The sequence below is a fragment of the Pelodiscus sinensis genome, chromosome 10, assembly GCF_049634645.1.
Source record: "Pelodiscus sinensis isolate JC-2024 chromosome 10, ASM4963464v1, whole genome shotgun sequence".
In the NCBI taxonomy this organism is placed as follows: domain Eukaryota; kingdom Metazoa; phylum Chordata; order Testudines; family Trionychidae; genus Pelodiscus; species Pelodiscus sinensis.
The window spans coordinates 27,240,695-27,258,953 of NC_134720.1; the positions used below are offsets into that span (position 1 = coordinate 27,240,695).

The following is an 18,259-nucleotide window of genomic DNA, read 5'->3' on the forward strand; positions in this document are numbered from 1 at the left end:
GGGCATTTAAAACTGTGTTTTGGAGTCTTTGTGAAGCACAATATCAGATGTGGCAGGGTGAGAGTGATGCTAAGGGGGGAACTGGTGAACCACCAATGAAAATGAGAGCATGTCCAAAATATATTATAATATCCATAGGAACAAAGAGTGGATGAAGAATATTTTGGTAGCTTTCATTCAGTTTCCTTTATTTCCTTTATGTCTCTGCCTTAATGATTTTAATTTCAAATGGATTAATGAATGCTAATTGTAACAATGCACTTTGAATCCCAAGAATCTCTCAAGCTCTACCAAACAAAGACAAAAATAAAACAAAACAAATGTCTACTAAATGCACACCAGAATGTGAGTGTTTCTTGGTATGCTTATTATGAACAGTTAAAAGTTTAACGGCATTTTGCTCTGATTTACAATGGCCACTCCGTTTCTCTCAGTGGGGAAATGTGCTGAATATGATAGCAAATTGAGCCAGGTGATGCAATGCCCATTGTTCTCTGTTACCAGAAAAAAAAAAAAAAAAAAAAAAAAAAAGCAAACTACAGATCTTAAAGATTGCAGCTCAAGTTCTTGGGTCTTTGCCTTGTGGCTTGCAAGGGTAATAAAGCTATGATAGGATCATGTTAGACCCAAGGGCGGAAAACTAGTTTAGAGGCTCACATGCCATTCCTGCTTCTGTGGCATTAAGTGGAGTAAAATAGACATTATCAGGGTTTCCCTGCATCTCACTGATCCCCAGCTGCTATTGTAGCACTAAGTTTTGGACTGAACTGATACAACTGGCTCATGATCAAGGGGATGTAAAGGACAATTCTTGCATGAACTCCAACCTCTCCAGCCAATCTGTACCAGAGGACATGGCCTCTTTCTGAGAAGAACTTCAGTACTCCTGAAAAAAGGTGAAATGTCTAGAACTATATGCTTACTGATACAACAGGTAACTTTTTGTGTGGCCATAGAAGGTAGACATAAGAGACAAGGGAAGGCATTGCCCTCCCTGGGTCTTAGTGTCCAGTTTCTCATAACTTTCTAGCTCTGTCTCCCACAGCAAGCTGTTGCAGCCTGGTGAGTCTTCTTCTGGATGAGAGCTAATCATTTTTAAGTGAAAAGCCTTCCAGCTTCCCATACCTATTATCATAGCATTGAAACTGCTAAAAGAGACATTAATTGGTAAAGGAGTAGAAAACATGCTCCATTTTCTTTATCGATAAAAGTCTTTTTTTTTTCCAATGTCATTTGCTCATGTGGCAAGGTCAGTCCCAGTCCTGGGCTCCAGGCCCCCGTTCAGTTCACAATCTTGCAGATCGTTTAGGTACTACAGCACAGGCCCACTTGCCCTTGCCAGGTCTGGTCTTCTGTCTCTCAGCTAGAAGGGTGTTGGTGCTCTGCCAGGACTGGGAAAATAGTCCTTCCCAGCCGTCAGCTGAACTCTCAGGCTACTTGGGGAAGGGAGCCCAAACACTCTTGTCAGAGCTCCTCCTCTCTCCCCCGCTGTCTCTGGCAATGCCTCTTTCACTTTCTCAGCTTTCCTGATTCTCTTCTGATCTGTTCTAGTCCTCTCCGCCTCACTCCAACCTACCTCCATACCTTCCCCCAGCAGGGAAGGCTTTTTAAAAGGCTCTGTGGCAACTTGAAATGAGATCAGCTGGCCCTGATTGATTTCTAGCAGCCCTGTCTTTGCTGTTCCTGCTCTACCCATGGTTACTTCGGGTCAGCTGCTCCTTGCTACCCTAGGTGACCCTCTCTTAATTAACCAGGGCTGTTTCTGCTATTTAGAGCTGCCTCTCTCCCCTTCTAATCTACCCCTATAGCCTGACCTTGTCATGCATTTGGGGTCAGGGTTTTCGCTGAAAGGGGTTAGCAGGGAGGGGGAAGGGAAGAGAGGAGGGAGACAGCGGGAAGGGGCAGGGTCTGGGCAAAGTGGGAGCAATGGAGTATGGCTGGGGCCAAAAGCTAGGGAGCTTGCTTCTCCAAGCAGCAATTTCACCCACCATTAGTGTGTGTGACTGCTAGGTCTCCTCTCTCTAAAATTGTAGATTTACATATTCTTACCCATTCATATGCATCAGCATTGGCCACAAATTGATTAATCTGTCTCCCTGTAATAACATGAAGAATTTGCTTGACTTGAGCACTGAGACTACATCTAGACTGGCATGATTTTCCGGAAATGCTTTTAACAGAAAAGTTTTCCGTTAAAAGCATTTTCGGAACAGAGTGTCTAGATTGGCACGGACACTTTACTGCAAAATCACTTTTTGCGGAAAAGCGTCTGTGCCAATCTAGACGTGGTTTTGCACAAGAAAGCCCCGATCACCACTTTCGCCATCGGGGCTTTTTTGCACAAAACAGTTTTTAGTTGTCTACACTGGCCCTCTTGCACAAATACATTTGCGCAAAAGGACTTTTGCCTGATGGGAGCAGCATAGTATTTCTGCAAGAATACTGACAATCTTACATGAGATCGTCAGTGCTTTTGTGGAAATTCAAGCACCCAGTGTAGACAGCTGGCAAGATTTTCTGGAGAAGCGGCTGATTTTCTAGAAAAACTGGCCAGTCTAGACACAGACTGAGTGTTGCAGGGGAAGCAGAATAAAAAAATGTTGTGGTGGAAATGGGGCAGAGGATTCAGAATGGTGGGAAATATTGGTTTCTGATTGTGCCTGGAGGGAGATAGGAAGCGGCTGGTCTTTGGTATGCAGAATACAGGGTGAGGAGAAACAAAGGTTATCTTAAAATCCATTCAGAAGTTTGTCAAAGTGTTTAAATATGTTCCAGTAGTTTGTTTGCAATTTTTTTGAGTCTCCAACAGGTTTAATACATTGGATAAATAGAATTGTGATCAGGTCTAGGAAGTCGGTTTTGAATATTATAGTTAATTTCTCTTAACGCTTTTTTCTAATTCGTCTTCCTAGTTTGTTTTTTTCTTTTTCATTCAGTTATGTATAAAGCTTTCAAAATTCTTGTTGAATCCATAAAGGAGGGAAAAAAGGTAATGAAGTGTTTCTTGTTTCTTACTGTTATTTCAACTGATGCTGACTACAGCATCTTTCTCACTGGTTGGGTATATGCAGGGTGTCTCCCATAAAATGACATGCTTAATATTGTCACAGCTGTGACAACTAATGCTGTGATATACTGTTGACAGCGTAACAAAAGCTAATTATTTATGGTAGGCTGGAAAATAGACAAGGGAAATGAAGTGATTCCTTAGTGCACAATGGCCAGAGATGATAAAGTGGTCTAAAAAGAAGTCAGAGCAATTACTGCAGTTAAATACAGTTCATTAGTATGGGCCTAAGTCTGCAGCCCCCATTCATGTGAATAATTGCAATGACTTTTATGGGATCTCTCATGTAAGTAAGGACTTTGGGATTGAGGACGATATATAAGGCATATGGACTGGCTTCTATGTGTGTGAAATTTATTTTTAAATTATTTGCTGAAGGCATTTGGAATTATCCAAGAGATGATGTAAAGGTAAAACTGTAATAATCACCTTAAGAGTGACATCATTTTACTATTAACAAGTAAATAGAAAGGATGTGGAACAGTGTTTCTCCTAACTTAATTTACACATTTGAATTAATTCAGACCCATGCACAAGCAAGGTAGCTTAAATATGTATATACACACCTATCTGGGTCAGACTCAAAGGTAAGACTCATTTTCAGATCAGGTCTAAAGACAACTGGGAATGAAAATGCAAAACCATACATTCACAGCTTGACTGAAATATTAAAACTTTGATGTTGAAATCAAAACAAAATAGTTGAAAGACCCCAAGCAGCTAAAAGCATTTTGTATTCCATTAAAACCCTACATTTATTGATTCAAAGCCAGTACTGTGACCAATTTTAAGGTTCTATAAATGGGGAGTATCAAAAGAATTTTACTTTTAACTGCATCCTCTTATGTTATGCCTGCCACTTTAATAGGGCACCTGGAGAGTAGGCCAAAATAATCCTTAGACCAATTCAGTTTGCCACTGTATACTTACCCTATTCAGGAAACTCCCTAAGTAAAGAGACATACAAGACACATGTTAGCAAACATCTTGAATTTATGATGGAAAATTGATCTTGTTTCAGTTTAACTACAGCACAAAATTAATTTAAACAAAATTACAGGGTACGTTCTCCCCTTGGTCCTGGTACAGAAAACCTATCAACTTAATGAGAGTTTTGTGTGCAGAACAACAGGAGAAATTGCTGATATGAATGAAAATATCCCTAAGCTTCTAACATAATTGTAGTCCATTTGGAATAGAATTGTTTGGCTCTTATTTGGAGTTTTCAAAGGATCACTTATGGCATTTAGATATCCAAGCCCTAATGCTTCAATGGACTCACAAATATTAACTGTGGGCAAAGCAGTTCAGATAAAATGGGAACTGATCACACAGCCTTTGACCCTGATTAGAGCCAACTGAAGTGGACCATTTATGAGGTTCAGAAATGTGGTGTTGTGTGTGAAATATTATGTGCATCAGTAAATTGGTGCTTTTGATATACAGGCAGTCCCCAGGTTACGTACAAGATAGGGACTGTAGGTTTGTTCTTAAGTTGAATCTGTATGTAAGTCGGAACTGGTGTCCAGATTCAGCCGCTGCTGAAACTGATCAGTTTCAACAGCGGCTGAATCTGGACGCCAGTTCTGACTTACATACAGATTCAACTTAAGAACCCCAGGCATCCCCAAGTCAGCTGCTGCTGAAATTGATCAGCAGCTGATTCCAGGAAACCCGGGGCAGGGGCTTCCTGTAGTCAGCCACTGGTCAGTTTCAGCAGCGGCTGACTTGGGGACGCCTGGGGCAGAGCAGCTGGGGTGCTGCTGGGTTAGTCCAGTAGCGCCGCCGCTCCTCGGCGCTACTGGACCAACCCAGCAGCACCCAAGCTGCTCTGCCCCAGGCGTCCTGATTCAGCCGCTGCTGAAACTGACCAGCAGTGGCTGAATCAGGACGCCTGGGGCAGAGCAGCTGGGGTGCTGCCGGGTTGGTCCCATAGCGCCCAGAGCGGCGCTACGGGACCAACCGGCAGCGCCCCAGCTGCTGTACCACAGGTGTCCAGAGCAAAGCCGCGGAGCACGGGAGCAGCGGGACAGCCCAGACACGCCGTGGCTGTCCTGCTGCCCTCGGGCTCCGTGGCTTTGTTCTGCTTTGCTCCCCGTCCCCCTGGTCTGCAGACCAGGGGGACGGGGAGCAAAGCGGTGGAACACGCGGGCAGCGGACAGCCCAGACGCGTCTGGGCTGTCCGCTGGCCGCGTGCTCCACGGCTTTGCTTCTTCTCCCTGGTCTGCTGGAGACCAGGGAGAGAAAGGGCCCCGTTCATAACTGCGGATCCGACATAAGTCGGATCCGCGTAACTCGGGGACTGCCTGTACACCAGTGGATAGCATCAGAATTTAGCTCAAAATATTAAGCAACTCTAGAACAAAGGTCAGCTTTGAACCCTGATTAGGGGAAAGTTACTTCTTGATATCAAGGTGCAATGTAAAATGAAGAGGTAGGTCAGGCTAGTCATTGTCCTACGCAGATTAAAGTTCTCTTTCTTTGCAATTTCTGTCTGTTCAAACCATGGGGTGAGGGTAACCACCTTAAATCACCTTTGCAGAGGTCAGTCATGTGACTGAGAAATCATTGATGGACTAACATTGACCAGGCAGAGCAAATGCTTACATAATACTTTTGTACACAGTTGTCCTTTAAACATTGGGGAAATAGATTTAAGCTTGTATCCACTAACAGTGATGTTCCTAGGGATCTTCAAATACATAGTTGCTTCCTTTTGTGCTCTTGGAAGAGCATGCTGATGTGGAAGAAAATATAGTACATGAGGAATAGTGATAGAATAGTGATAGAAATCCTCTGAACTGTCATTCATGCTAAAATTTGACACACTACGCATGGGTCTCAACAAAGACCCCAGTTATCTTACCCATTACAAAGATAGCTTCCCCAATTATCACCTCTAATACCATTAGCTCACAGACATTTCCCCCCCCCCCCCCCCGCATCTCCCTTCTGTTCTGAAATTTGATTTGTCCTTTTCATATGTGTTCTTTTTTTTAATTGTATCCTTTGGTATATATGGTTGTGACTATTTTCTTCCACTATTTGATCTGAGGAAGTGGGTCTGGCCCACGAAAGCTCATCATCTAATAAACCATCTTATTAGTCTTTAAAGTGCTATGTAGTCCTGTAATTTGTTATAGTACATGAGCACTTTCTTCTGAGTCTTTGGAAGTATATTAAAAGGAGAAGGTTCTTTTTCCATCCACACAACCAGGTTGTACTAAAATTGCTCACAGCTACCTGGCATAATCCAGTGTAGTTATGAGAACACTTTGCATTTTCAGCTGCAGTTTATTAAATAGCATTTATTTCAAGCCCAGGCACAGATCAGGGAGGCTGAATGACATTACTAGCACATTAGCTCATTTCCAGAGACAGAGAGTTGTTTTCCTGGCTTTGGTGGCAGACCAAAATCTAGTTCTTGTTTCTGATTTCTTATGAAACTTTGGCAGAAGAAAGTGCTGATCTTGCTGAACCATTCAGTCATTCAGGGTCTATGCAGATGGCTCGTGGGAGAGATTGTCTGGAGGCCAGGTAAAGGATGGCCAGGTCTGGAAAAGCCCATTGAACCACATTTATCCCCAATGTAACACCATTGACTAATGACTTTCAGACCCACTCTGCTGTTTACTGAGCATGCTTATATACTAAAGAGGAAAACATTGAATTTAGAGCAGACATGTTCAAAAATATTACATTAAATGTAATAAAAGGTGGCCAAGGTCAGTGACTGCACTGTGTCTTATCTGAGACATTGAGCCATACACAAACATTCTAATCCATTGTGTTCAATGGAATTACAATAGAGTGGAGTCTATCCTTATGGCTTTTGCCATCCAGCTGCTGGGCACTGCCTCAACAAGAATTTGTCAGCTCAGTGAGTTGTCTTGTACGTTTATTACGGAAGAATGAGTGATGAATGCCCACATACCCAAGATTAATGTTTTCTTTCCTGGATTTCAGTTAGTGCTTTTGTACAGCACATCTGTTTCTATGTGTTTCTCTTTAAGTCTGATTCTACTGTGAAAAGTTACTATTCTAAAACAAAAAAAGCACTGTGCAGTTCCAAATCTATTAGATCTCAGTGGCTTCCTTATTATATCTGCTCACTTTGTATGAATAAGCTGAAAAGATTCTGAAGAAAATTACAGGAGCACTGACCTTTCTCCATCAGGTACACATTATTTTTCTTTTTTAGTGTAGCGGGTTATTTTATGCACTGACATGACTAAAGTATTTTAAGCAAGCACTTTGTGTATGTGTGTGTGTTCATGGGGAGTTTTATATGCTTAGAACCATGGTGTCCAACATGTTAGTCACTAGCCACATGTGGCTATCTGACCAGTTGAGTGTGGCTAGTTCTCTATAGCAGTAACCACAATACTGACTACTGCTTCATAACTAGTTGGACACCCCACGCCTAGGGGCTTAATTATGCCCCTGCAGATGTAGAGCTGCATTGCTAAGAGAAGGAGAGCTTTACCTTATTACTCCCTGTTGCCTGGAAGCAGTATGTAACACACAATGTCTCCAAAAGCACTAAGACAAGTATTGTAGGCCGTGGAATTGTCACCCATGTATGAGTATCCTCTGCTATTCTCCTGCTGTGTGACAAATGTATTAGGATTTCACATAACTCTGGTAGGACTCCTACAGGAGTTATATTGACCACTACTACTGCAGGCACATCCTGCCAGAACCCATCTCCCCTCATCCAGGCAGCTAGCTAGACTGACTACCTCCTGCACTGGTTCACTAGAAGCATAGAGGGAACTCACTGAACCTTCCTTGGTGCTCTAATGGAGGCGAGGCATAGTTAGGCCCCAAATATTTATGGTGTTACGCATAAAAGTGCTAATGGTCTACTAGCAGCGTCTTGGGTGCAAGACAATCATAGACCTCATTCAGAAAAAAAATGGATGAGTTAAAAGCAGTCTTGTTTGTGTTCAATAAGGGCAAGTTTACACAGCAGGACTAAAGCCAAAATAAGCCATGCAACTGGAGCTACGTCAACTACATAGCTTAATTCGAAATAGCTTATTTCGGCTCTTGGTGCTGTCTACACAACGGGAAGTCTGAGAGAGAGCACTCTTCCTCTGACTTCCCTTACTCCTCATACAATGAGGGTTACAGGAGTCGGAGTAAGAAGTCCTCCAGCTTGACATTATTTCAACATTATGTCAAAATAACTGCTTGTAGTGTAGACGCTGACTATGTTATTTCGGAATAACCTCAGTTATTTCGTATTAATGCTGCTGTATAGACATAGTCTAATAGAAGCAACTGGGGGTTTTTTGTAGTGCAAAGTACAAGTAGTGGATAGTAAAAGAAGGGGGTTGAGGAAGCCTATGTTAGGGGAGAATGTAAAGAGTAAATTCCAAATACTGGGTCTAGAATTTTGTTCCATGCTGTGTGAATGAGCAGAAGCAGTTGTAATGTGACCCTGAAAATAAACAGAAGCAGAGAGATAACTGTGTCTTGGGCAGAGAGCTAGAGAATCTAGTTGTCATTTATGTAAATGCCTGTTTGAGGCCATATACTCCTTCTGCTGTACTGGGGAATAGGACTGGGTGCAATCCATTCCTTTACAGAAGTATTCACAAAGCATTAACCTGACTCCATGTCACTAATTTCTTATTCAAATGGGATCTGCCTTCCAAAGCCTCTGAATTTCTCCATTGGTCTTAGTTGGGGAGACATCTTTATGTTTGTTTTCTGCTTAAAGATTTTGGTTCTGTACTTAAGTACTATTCATTTTTGGTTTCTGACCTTTAATTCCAAGCAATAAATCCAATCCTTAAACAGCATCTGCAGGTTTTACTGTATCAATTGTTGTATGTCTGAACTAATTTCCTGAAGGGTCTACTTTAGTCTTAATTTGTTAGCCAGGGACGAGGTGTAGGAAAATCAAATAAAACCAAAATTATAATCATCATTATTCTAGTGGTTTAACCAACTTTGACAACACATTTAATAAGGAGTGGGAAATGACTCACTTATCAAGGAAAGTGTGGATTTAAAAAAAAAATCCTAAAGTCCCTATCAAGCAGATTCCTAATGCTTTTCATAGGCTGTCATAGGAGTTAAGATCAGGCTCTTTCCTGTACTCATTTAATCAGTGCATTTGGGGCCCTCTCTTGCAAGATATTGAGGTACATAGTGATGGTAGCATGCTTCTCAGCCCTGGAAGACAGACTCTCAGTAGCTCTGCTGGAGGCTAGCACGCTAAAATAGCAGTGTGGGGTGTTTCAGCATGTGTGATGGCTCATGCCAGCAACCCAAGTATGTGACTTTTTGTGTACATGTTTTTAAATCTTTTTTAACCTATATGTCTAGCTTTCTTAGCCCTAAGGCAGCGGTCAGCAATAACCAGTCTGCGGGCTGAACGCTGTTCACTAGAGTTAGCTGTTGGCAGGCTGCAGGTGCTTTATTTACCTGCACCTCCACAGATATGGCTGCTTGAAGCACCTATTGGCCATAGATCACCATGCCCAGCCAATGGGAACTGTGGGAAGCAGTGTCCAGGTCTGCGCCACTTTCCACAGCTCCTATTGGCCGTGAATGTCAATCTGCAGCCAATGGGAGCTTCAAGTGGCTGTACCTGTAGAAACGCAGGTAAATAAAGCACCAAAGGCCAGCTAACAAGTGGCTGTACCTGTAGAGATGCAGGTAAATAAAGCACCAAAGGCCAGCTAACACTGGTGAATCAGCTCTGGTTTATTGCCCACCCCTCCCTGAAGGCTTCACTTTTCACCATCTATTCCCTTTCTTATTTTTATGCCCTATGTCAGAAACTTCCAAACTTTTATTTGTTTATTTTGCTGCACTCCCCTGCTTCATGGGAGTCACAGAACAGACTCTGCCTGCTGCAACTTAGCCATTCATGGCGGACAGTGTCTGACCAAGAGGCAGCAGCAGAACCTGTCTTGCTCCATCACTATAGGAGCCCATTGGCCTGCAGCCTGATCAGGCACGTCCTTCAGCCCTCCAAATGCACATTTCACAGTACTTTGGCAGCTGTTCAGGATACAGGTAAACAGGTCCTTTCTCTATCCAATTGGCCAGTACAAAGTTTAATTCATAAAGGAACCATAGGCTAATCTGGCTCTCCCAGGCAAGAGGAGGAACCCAACTACCATTAACATTCATAGTATTCCTCAGAACAGAAGTCCGTTTCTCATTGCAAAACAGGCTAGAGTTTCTAAAGATCCTGGTGGCATGGCCCTTTCCAGATCAGACCCCATAAATATTGGTGAACCTTCCATAGTGATCAAAATGGCCTTGCAGCACCAGTGGGAAAAAACTCTTTCTGTTGATGATCTGAGGCCCACTGGGAGTGGAAGAGGGAATAGGCACACCAGTCCCATCAATAGTCTCAATAAAATCTGGGAACTCCAACCATGCATATCCATCAGTAATCTCCCATTCATAGCAAAGCCTACTGACCCAAGGGAAACAGAATAATTTTGATAGCAGTATGCCCCTCTATGATAGCAGCCTACTAGCTGATCTACCAATGCTGTAGCAAATTAGCTACTGAATTGAGGCTACTACGGATATTGTGCTTCCCGATGGCATTACGAGGACTTAGGGAGTATTCTTGTATTCAAAGAGGCCATGCCCAGTAAGAAAACTGCTAGCAACCGTGTTTAAACCTCATTAGTGAAAGAATGGTGGCATGTAGGCCAGGTCATAACTAGTAGTATAAGTTCCTGTCACTTTAAAAACATTTTGAAATGTTTTTGCCTGGCATGCAGCTTTTTAGCTGAACTGTAGCTAACGGGACAGTTTTTTCCTAATCAAATGCACACGCTAACTATTTGATTTATAATTTTAGTGGCACTGAGGCATATTTAAATTATGGCAGAATGTAGGCTGATATATGTTTTGAATCTGAGTCTATGGTGTTCTTGCACATGAGACATCTGTTGTCCTCATTAATGTGCTCTATTTTAAAAGGCTTATGTCACTGTCAGTTCTGCTTTTTTATTACTTTCCTTACTTTTCATGTTTTCCTCTAAGTTGTCTCTTAAGGCCCATTTTGTTCATCTAAGGCTCCACCCGGGGACTTGCAAAAAAAATTGGATTTATCTGAGGCCTTGTGCTTGAGCTCCTTTCAAAGAAAGAGCAGGAAGAGTTCAGATGCTTAAGTTCCAGTTTCTTGTTTTCCCTCTCCAGTCACACAAAGAAGAGCCAAGATGTGAGGGGAAATCAGATTCAAGTAATTTAACATGGTCTTTGTGGTTAATAGTTAATTGGTTTCTGAAAGTGGTTGCCAGTAAAATACTTTGCAGTTTTTTGTGTTAACATTGGTTTCATACTTACCTTTAAAATAAAACCTGATTAGGAAACAAAAATCCTGAATCATCTTCCTTTTGCAGACAAAAAGCAATTAGTCTATGGAAACAACTGTAAAATTACTCCACATGGCAGAAAGCAGATGGGATGAAATTTCCCGGGAACTCAGAGTTTCCACTTATGCATAGGACATGAACATTTTATATTTGTCTATGTGGTTTAAAAATTTTGTTTTAAGAATTGAATTTTTCTTTCCATGTTATTGAATCTAGACATATGAGGGAGATCCCAGGCAGGTAGCACAGCCCCCACCGCTCCCAGGGAATAGCTGCTGGGTGGCTAGCATGGCCACAGGCACACCACTCACACCTCCCAGTCCCACCACACCACCCAGCTGCCTGCCCTGACTCCTTCATCCCCCACTCCATGCCCTGAGCCCCCACTCCCTGCCCTGACTTCTCCACTTCACCTCCTCCCCACTTTCTGCCCTTTGCCCTGACTCTGGCACCCCACACCCCCGTGCTGAGTCCCCACAAAAATCCAGGCAATGCTGGATAAAACCTATAGTACTCTATATCTGGATGCATTGCCACCTAGCTACAAGGTTTTAAAAGTATAACAGTATAGCTTTTATCGTTTAACAAGGATTTTTGCCGTAGCTTAATCGTGCTACAAGAGGAATCTTTCTAGTTACTTCAATGGGTGTTGGATTAGGCTCCAAATCAACACATTCAGCAGGATATTTCATGAAACCTTTTTCCTGCAGTTGGCAACTGACCAACATTCCCGTGACTCACTGTTTGTGTGGTCTCCCCAAAAGTCTCATGATCTGGTCCACATATTTTCCCATAAATTGCCACAAGATGTTTAAATACAAACTCTACCACCCATCTATAGCCTTCCAAAGTCATGAATCACTTTGGGTTGCTCTCTGAGCCATTACACCTGGCTGTAGTATAGGAAGAGGCAATTTTGCTTCCACTGCTGTGGTAAGCTAAAGCAACTTCTCCCTTTCAGTGCTGCAGGAGACTGAACCACACCACTTCCACTGCACTTAATAAAGTAGTGTTGCTTAGTCTTGGCATGTCTCCAGGTGTAATGATCCTTGTGAAGTAATCAGCCTGTTTTCTGTGTCCTTTATGTAATTAGGAGACATTTGAATTTGCTAATCCCGCTATCTGATATGGAACTGACACAAATGTGCATAATATTAAAGAAAGAGCTAAGTAATGAGAGAAGATATAAGATCAGCTTCTGTTGAGACGCCACAGAGATTAAAATGCCATGTACCCCTATGTAAAATGCAGTTTCTACCTCTAATGGCATCGCGGAGGAGAGAGGGGTTCACCAGAGAAAGAAAATAGCTACATTATTTCCTAGTGTAGACAAAAACTTGTGGGCCAGTTTGGCCTTCCTTGTACAAAAAGAACTCCCATTGACATTACGACTTCTGGGTGCAGACTATGTCCGTGTAATGTCCAGATGCAGTGCTGGTAGGAAATACTTAGAATTATTTCCCAATGAAAAATGCCAATTCATTGAAAAGTTTTCTGAGAGAGTACAACCCTGATGGAGGTCTTCTGGAACGAAGTAGTGTGACAGAGGGCTCCTCATTAGTCAGCTAAATAAGCCACTAAGGAGCAGGATGAGCAAACTACGAGGAAACCAGGAAGCGAAGAGCCTGGAAATGCTAGTTCCCAGCTCGGCTGACACTCACTCCTAGGGTTTCCAAGCTCCTGGCTCCCTTTCAGACTGCCTGGCATACTTGAGGGTATTGAGGAGCCTGAACGTCTGTGTCCAGAGCCAGGGCTCCAAGGTTCCATCTCAGTCCGCCTGCCAAGCTGAATTTCTTTTCAAAACGAATAACTTGTTTTTCTACATTAATTTTATTTTTGGAGGAATTTGTTCTAAATTTAAACAAAAACAAATTTCAAAATTCCAAACTCCCCCGTGAAATAGAATTACCATTCTCTGTAGAGCTCTATCTAGGCACATCTTTCGCCTTTGACACATTCAAGTTCTAAATCTTTGCACCCTGAGGTTTTTGGGCAAATCTATACCCACAGGCCGCATCCAGTTCCCCCACGTTAGTTTCTAGCAAACCAGTGCCACTATATTTACCCGTGCCTCCGCCGGTACTAGTGATTGCAGCTACTGTTGGCTGTGTTCCTGGCCAATGGGAGCTGCAGGAAGCAGTGTTCCCGTCCACATTGCTTCCTGCAGCTCCCATTGGCTAGGAACAGTGTGACTTACTGGTAAATATAACAGCAGTAAATCTATTGTGAACATTAACCTCACTTGACATTTTAGGGCCTAACTCAGAAATTTACTTCAAAGGTACCTATATCTGCTCAGTTCCTCTAAAAATTGGGTCTTTAGTAGATTATATATCGGTTTGCTTGTTCCTTTAAATGGTCTTTCAAGATTTGAAACGGTCTTCTGGAAATGTACTGGTGTGCATGTTTGATCCTCACTATGTACCAACTGTTCTGTTAATTGCAATCAACAAATCTTTGTTTTTTGTTGCAAATACATAAAAAAAAATCCAATGGAAACTTAGCAAAATCTGCTACGTTTTGCCTTGTTTCAAGTCAAAATCATGGAGTTTTGTATGGCTAACCTCAAACCATAAAACACCCTGAGCTTGCTAAAACTTTAGTGCAGGCTTGCCAAAATGTTTGCAACTCTTGGCAAGCCTTTTGCTAACCCTGTGCTGAATTTTAGGTTTTTAACGCAACTGTTTGTCTTGTTTCATTTATCAGTCTGAAGGTTAACACCGCCATTAACTTTCTCTGCTAAAAACAGAACCCATATAAAAGAGAAATCTGCATCCAATGTGGAACCATCCTATAGGCAGCCTGTATCCAAGAGGAGCCTGCCCCACAGCTACGTCCTCCATCATCACTCTTCTAGTTCAGTATGTCAGCTTCACAAATGGTCTCTCAAGCTAGTGCATGGTTGCTTTTCAGGTATGTTTTTGTAGCATGTGATGAATGGCCTTTCCTGCTCTTTCTGCAAACAGCTGTTCAAATTGCTTCATACGCTGCTTTCTATTGAAATAAACCTATGTTAATGTGTTCTGGCATATGACTGGCATGGGGGGGGGGCATGTACCCGCCTGAATGTGTTCATGTGCAGTGTTCCCCATAAGCTGTGTGCTTGTGCCGACGCTCAGGAGAAATTCAAATATATTCACCTGATTAGCAGAGTGCCCACAATGAAGTTTTTTATTTTACCTGGTGATGCATATTCCTCCATGCCTTGGTGCACATAAAAATTTATTCTGCACATGGGTGGAAAAAATCTGCACATGGATGGAAAAGATTAGAGAGAACATTGGTCATGTGCCCCATGCCTATTTTAATTGCTGAATCTGGGTGCCCTCACTCTGCCCCCCTTACTACTCCTCTTCAGACATGGGTCACCTCCATGTCCTAGTTTTCTGTTCTTCCCCTTGCCAGTGATGCAGAGCAGACATAACTAGGCAAGAGTCCAAACCTTTGGTCTCTTAACTGTGGCGGGGCTGTAGTTTATGGGCTGTTTTCTTTAGCCCCTTTCCCCATAGTTTTCTGAATTTTCTTTGGTGTTTTAGAAATGGCTTTCCTTTGAGTCTCTGGAATAAGTATTGCCTGTTCATGAATCAAGTCAATCCCATCATCTTTATCTTGTCCCTTTATCTCTCTTGTTTCTACAGAAGACACAGAAGAAATTCATACGTGTTCTTCCATTAAACCCAGCTGAAGCCAAAGAGCTTAGTGGAAAACTGTGGAATCAGCAGCATATTTATGAAAAACACATTTATCTAAAGAGGATTCAAAACATTTCTCTTCAGTCATGCCAAATGCATCTCTGTTTCACTAAAGATGTTGTGCCAAATGTGATATAGCCTTCTTCATTATAATCTTAGCAGGAAAGAGATTCTGAATTAAGGAGCCCATAAAATGTCCAAAATAGCTCATGCTGAAACACCTGTAGTGTGCTATGAAGATATTTTCATTTATTTAAAACTCTATGTTATTCACAGCAATACACTATTAACTATATGCTGTAGTCATGAAATATTTATTCATCACTTCTTAAGTCCCTAGTGAACTCTTTTGGCACTTAAGTTTTTCTATTACTATTCCGACTAGTTAAGGCAATCCCCCAATAACTTGTTAAATGCTGGTGGGGAGGGAGAATAGGTATTTGTGTTCATGTGTCTAGCCTGATGATGTAGGTGAAATTCCATTTGATAAGCATATCATGCAGACCTTTATGTTGGTGGGGTAATCCCAGCCTCCTCCTTTAAAACAGCTTAGAAGAATAGCTGTTAATATAGAGGACGGAAAATGTGAACTGCTACTTTCTTCCTTTAGGCCAGGTCTGTACTACACCAGGAAGGTCAACTTAAGGTACGCAACTCCAGCTACATAAATAACATAGCCAGAGTCAACATACTGTAAGCTTGGCACAATCTCCAGAGCGGGAGGTCAAGAGGGGCAAATGCTCTTGTCGGCTTCACTTACTCATTGCAAATCAAGGTGTACTGGTGCCGACTGGGAGCTCCCTTAGCGTTCAATTTAGTAGGTCCTTCCTAGACCCACTAAATCAAACACCAGAATATCGATCTCTGGCACAGCAAGTAAAGATATGGCCTTAGACACATTTTTTCACAGATGGCAGAAAAGACAATCTTATAAAATTCCCATGTGTCAATGGTGGTAAAAGTGAGATAAGGTGGGTGAGGTAATATCTCTTATTGGACCAAGTTCTGTGGGTGAGGGAGACAATGTTTCCAGCAGTACAGAGTTCTTCTTCAGGTCTGTGAAAGGTTCTCTGTGATACAGCAGAATAAAAGGTGGAACAGATTGTTTAGCACAAGTAGTTATCACATATTCTAAGGGACTGTTCAAGGTGAGTGGCTCATTAACACATCCCCAGACATAGGACAAAAAAAAAGTAGATTAGTGGTAGCAGATAACAGATTGTTGAATATAAGTGAGCCACTGGATTTTATAGTTTCTTCCTTTCAACTGAGTTTGCATGCCTGAATTGAAGAGTGAATGACAAGTTACCTGGAGATCAGGTAAGAGCTGTTGAGACCCTGAATGCAGTGGAAGTCGTTATTTCACATATCCATCAACTACAACTCGGGGTGGAGGAAAAGAAAGGGAAAAGATGGGCAATGAAACCATAAGAGCTACTGAAACTTTAATAATGGCTGTACAATAGCCAAGGAGAGTCCATTTCATTACTTTCTCTTACTTCATTACTTTTTTTATTTTTTGGACCAGAAAAAAGTACAGTCTCCAACAATTTTATAAACCTCTAACGAAGGAATTTGCCTATGGTTGTTTATTATATGTTCTTGTTTAGAATGAGGAGTAATTATGATGTAAATAACCTCTATAGAAAAAACAGTGAGGCGCACATTCTAGATCTACATGAGAGTGGAACTAAGCTAAGGAACAATTTTAATTTTCTCAATGAAACATGTTTGCTTTTCAAATTAACGTCACTTTTGAAAGATTTGGCCTTGAGATGGTTTGATTTTTAGCACACAAAGGTTTATTTTATTTCAATGGTAAAGTCATTTGCCTTTCATTTCCAATACCTCCAAAGATCCTCCAAAATACTTTGTTTTAAAATGTATCTGCAGATGAGGAATAAGGGAGGAAGATCCACTTTATGTATAAAATTATAATTTACTTTAAGTTAAATGAAATATTACATGCTGAGTAACCGACACAGTGTGATAATATAGTTACATTAAGCTTTGTAAAGAAAATGTGGTAGAAAGGATCTTCTGCCCCCTTCCTCCCCACCCCTTTCTCCTGGGGAACAGCATTTGAAATAGATTTACAGTCAACTACATAATATTAAGTGTCAAATAAAGTGAAGGTCTATGGTTGGGATTCTTTGTGTTACCATGCTACTATTGGGAATATACTGGAGTTCTCTTTGGTAGTTTCCTAACTTCTAATCACATGGAGGGATCACCATTCACAACTCATCATTTGTCAATTCCCATGCAGTGATATCTCCTCAATTTTACTAATACTTTGTTGAGATCTGTGACAAGAGCACAGTACTGCTTAGCAAATGCTGACTATTCCATAGCAGTGTGTTTCTGGTGTGTCAAAACAAGGAAACTACATGTGGGCATCCAGTAGCCTAAGCGGGGGAAGGCTTTGCCTTCTCAAACCACCAGCCTGGCCCCGCTCACACTCCACCCCTAAAACACCTGCTGTAGGCATACTAGGAACGGAGTGTTACTGTGCCCACTCTTCCCATACTCCAGGGCGGGGATAGTGAAGCCAGAAGGCCTCCTCCCTCCCTTGGTGGTCCAGGGCTGAGGGTGTGCGGTGTGCCCTCCTCCCTTTCCCAGTGCTCTAGGATCTGGGAGGCTAGGGTGAGTGCATGTCTGCCCATTCACATTCCCTCCCTGTAGTAGGGGGCACACACAGTGCACTGGTCTCCCTCCTTAGGGCAGGGCGGGGATGGGACAGGGCCTCAGCAGAAGGGGCGGAGCTAGAGGTGGGGCTAAGGGTTTGCCTCCCCCACTTCTGCCTGCACCAACTGCCCATGAAACCATATGACACTATTTTTTCTTAATTTTATAACTGATTGGCAGAGCCCGGGGCCACCATTTTCAAGAAGCTGCTGACGGAGCCAGTTTTAGGGGTGGGCCACAACCACATTTCGACCCAACCTCCCGAATCCTCCCCCCAGGTTTCCCTGTACTCCCCGACCATTTTATTTATTTATATTTTTTGGACAAAGTTTTGTTCAGTATTTTTTTAAAACCATCTGGCAACCCTACGGGCAAGCCGAGTGGTCGCCCGGGGCTGCCAATTGGTTAAGACTGGCCCTGCTGATTCGCTAGTATTAGGGTGGGGAACCTAAGGC

General features: G+C 42.4%; 1 protein-coding gene and 1 long non-coding RNA gene across 3 annotated transcripts in view; both read left to right on the forward strand.

The window, feature by feature from the left end:
- The window catches only part of AADAC (arylacetamide deacetylase), a 105,855-nt gene that overhangs the window by 14,464 nt on the left and 73,132 nt on the right, over nt 1-18,259 (forward strand). The window lies entirely within an intron of this gene.
- Nucleotides 6,860-16,690, forward strand: LOC106731496 (uncharacterized). 2 transcript variants are annotated; one of them, XR_012906243.1, is made up of 3 exons: nt 6,860-6,947; nt 14,174-14,337; nt 15,063-16,690. It is a non-coding gene; the product is annotated as an uncharacterized LOC106731496 (long non-coding RNA). The 2 variants fall into 2 exon arrangements; XR_003087976.2 differs by lacking the exon at nt 6,860-6,947 and adding an exon at nt 6,954-7,244.